Source organism: Camelina sativa, chromosome 17, assembly GCF_000633955.1.
Source record: "Camelina sativa cultivar DH55 chromosome 17, Cs, whole genome shotgun sequence".
In the NCBI taxonomy this organism is placed as follows: domain Eukaryota; kingdom Viridiplantae; phylum Streptophyta; class Magnoliopsida; order Brassicales; family Brassicaceae; genus Camelina; species Camelina sativa.
The window spans coordinates 16,356,420-16,360,404 of record NC_025701.1 but is presented as its reverse complement, the minus strand read 5'-3'; positions in this window follow the sequence as shown (position 1 = coordinate 16,360,404).

Below are 3,985 nucleotides of genomic sequence, written 5' to 3'. Positions count from 1 at the left end.
TTTTTTTTTTTTTTTTTTGACCTCGTTAGTCTGTTTTTTTTTTTGGTGATTGTATTTGTAGAGTATTTGTAGTATTGACTACGAACTATCTAATTTGTGTATTCTGGACAATTCTTGGGTTCACTCCTAGAAACCTCTCTTATTCACTCTTTCTTATTTAAGGAAACAAATTTTGTAGATCAATTAATTTTTAAATTATTAATTCTAATATTATATTATAGTTTTTAATTATAACATCTAATCCCTAACTATTTTTTTATAAATTCAAACTAACATATAATTTTATTTAATTGTGTAATTTAAACTCTAACCATTCTTTTATAAATCCAAACTGAAATACAATTTTGTTTAATTGTAAAATCTAAACACTAAACCTAACCACTTTTTTATAAACCCAAATCGATAAATAATTTTATTTAATTGTAAAATCTAATCCCTAAACCTTAACCACTCTTTTATAAATTCAAACCGTCATAAAATTTCGTTTAATTGTAAAATCTAAACCATAATCCTCTTTATAAATTCGAACCGACATAATTTTCTTAATACAAAATATACAAAATTTGTTCCTTAATTTGTTTTGTCTTTTTTATTTTAATTTGATTTATTTTAAAAATATGATATGACATGACATATTTTTGTATTTTGATTGGTTGATTAAGAAGGGTTCACCCTAATTTTCCTAATATTATTATGCACAAGAATTTGGCAAGTATTATTATTGATCTGTGTTCCGATTTTGTTACCATTCAACTTGGATTAATGGCCTAAATGGGACATTATCATGATGTTATAGTCTAAGCCCAATTTGGTTTTCATATTCTCGTGTACATGAGTTTTGCTCTCTCTTCTCTGTAGTGTAGATTATAGTCTAAGCCCAAATCTATATAGTATCGAATTCAGGGTTTCGTCGGAAGCCGCCATGAAACGAAGGGACAAAGATGAGAAGGACAGGTTCTGCAGCAGCGGAAGCGGAAGTAATAAGTTTGATCTGAAGTTGATCCCTTTTGTTCTAAAGATGATTATATTGCCTGCTGCCAAGTATCTGATGAAATGCAAGGAGAGACTTCTTATTATTCGTTATGGTAACGAGGAGGTCAGAAGAAGATCACCAAGTAAGGTAGATCACATCCCTCTTGACCTAGAGATTGAGATACTCACTAGACTGCCGGCCAAGTCTCTTATGAAGTTGCAATGCGTGTCGAAGATGTGGTCTTCCATCATCCGAAGCCAGAGTTTCGTCAATTCCTACTATGATGTGTCTGCGGCGAAATCGCAGTTTATAATCGCTTTCAGTGACGGTGGTGGTGCTTTGTTTATCTTCTCGTCTTCACACAAGGAAGGGAATCTTCATCTTTGGCAACCAATCTCCATATGACAATATTACCTTCCCGGACCTCGTATGGCTGCTGGCTCAGCTCCAAGTGTGCTTCCGTCCATGGCTTTATCGGTTGTACTTCCGGCGGTCCGTTCATTGTCTGTAAGACTGTAACCCTAGCATGGGGAAAGTCACTTACTTATCATTACAAGGTCATCGCACATACTTGGGATACGATCCTGTTGATGATCAGTACAAAGCATTGACCTTGATGTCTAAACCTTACCAGCAACACGATTTTCAAGAGCACGAGGTTTTAACACTTGGACGAGGTGACTCTTCTTCATGGACACCCAATCAGGTTACCTCCCCGCCTTATCACACTGCAACTAAAGCAATATGCATCAATGGTTTCGTGTATTTTGGTGCTTGGACCCCCACCCGAGATAAGAATCCGGTGATTGTGTGTTTTGACGTTAGATTTGAGAGGATTAGTTTTATCAAAGCGCCTGTGGATGTTGTGTGTTGGGAGGGTGAATCTACTCTCATAGAATACAAAAAGGTAAGTTAGCTTCCATTGCAAGACACCTGCCCTACCATCCTTTTAGCAGTTTTGATTTATGGATCCTACACTACAAGAAAACCTGCGATATGTGACCATTGGTTGTGACGAAAATTGTGGTCGCAAATATTAGCGACTACTTTATAACGTATTTGTGACTAATTAACGACCAACACNTGACCATTGGTTGTGACGAAAATTGTGGTCGCAAATATTAGCGACTACTTTATAACGTATTTGTGACTAATTAACGACCAACACTAATACCAAGACAAATCAGTCGCAAATTAACGACGATGTGGGGAAGTCGGCGAGTAGTCGCAAATTACGGACCCTTTTGCTACGTTTTTAAGACTTGTCAAAAAAAGGTCGTAGTTTGCGACTAATTTGGGACGTAACTGATGGGGTTGCAAAAAGCCATCGCTAAATCGTCACAAAATAAGACTTATTTGTAACTCTCGTAAAGTTTTGTTGTTCCGTCACAAATCAATCGCAAAATAAATTTAGAAAACGCTGGAAACATTAGTATCTAATCACCTAATTTTTTGAGACGCCCAAAATGTAGTCGCAAATTCGTCACAAATATTCGACAGATGGGCAAAAACGTAATTTACAAACAATTCATCTTCTTCTCTAAAAACCCTAAGCGCCGCTGCGAGTTTCAATCGGAAATTTTGGTGTTTTTTCTGTTTTGTTGCGCATTTTCTTATGTGTTTTCATCAAAATGGAACAAATCTACGGTGAATATAGCGATTTGTAGCAAAAAAATGAAGTTTTAGAGAGTTCTATTATTGGAGTTATGTGCATTACCGGGTAGACCAAAATCATCGCCGCCAACCACTTTCTAGTGTCTCCACGGCGCTTATTCAGCCGCCATGGCGAATTTTTACAACCCCCTGACCAATTTTTACACCCTTGTGTTAGCCTAACTCAACAACTTTGTGGTGCGACCTCCTAAATGTAGTCACAAAAGCGTCACAAATATTTGCCTATATATATCAAGCTCCCCTCACTCTTCGTCACTTTGGTTTGGGTAAGGAAAAAAAAACAGAGAGAAAAAGAAAAAAAAAATGTGGAATTCTAGATCAAGAGAGTGGATGTACAACCGGATTGATCCAAGGATAAACAATATCTCGAGAGAATATTCGGCGGGTGTTGATGAGTTTATCGAATTTGCTTGTTCTCAGCTGCCAATGGCCAAAAGAGGTAAAGGTAAAATCCCGTGCCCTTGCATAATTTGTCAGAACGAGAAGTCTTTGAAAGCAGAAATTGTTTCGACGCATCTGCATGGTAGAGGATTTATGCCACATTATTTTGTTTGGTCTGAACATGGTGAAGATTATGATGTTACTGGGGCAGGAACAAGTAGTCATTATGATACTGCAGATTATGCTAGCGGTAGTCAATCAGTAGAGCATGATATAGGGAATGTATATGCTGGGATGGTGAATGATGCATTTCAGGGTTCGACGACATTTAATGCAACTGATAGAAGTGGATATTATGTTCAGGAAGAACCGACTCATGAGGCAAAAAAGTTTTATGATATGTTAGATGCTGCGAATACTCCTATTTATGAAGGCTGTCGTGAAGGTCAATTGAAATTATCATTGGCTTCTCGATTCATGAATTTGAAAGTAGACCATAACATGTCTGAAAGTTGCGTGGATGGATGGGCTGAGTTGTTCAGGGAGTATTTACCAGAGGATAATCAAGCAACTGGTTCATATTACGAGACAGAATCTTTGATGCGAAAGTTAGGTTTGCCGTACTATACATATGATGTATGTATAGACAATTGTATGCTGTATTGGAAAGCAGACGAGAATTTGGAGCATTGTAAGTTCTGTGCAAAACCAAGATACAAGACTAGTGATGGACGAACTAGAATACCATTCAGCCGTATATTGTATTTACCTATTGGTGACAAATTGAAGAGGCTGTATCAATCACAGAAAACTGCAGCAGCGATGAGATGGCATGCTGAGCATGAGTCACAAGATGGAGTAATGTGCCATCCATCTGATGCAGCAGAGTGGAAGAATTTCCAAAAATCAATCGCTGTGGCCCGTCATCATCACACCATACAACTTGCCTCCAGACAT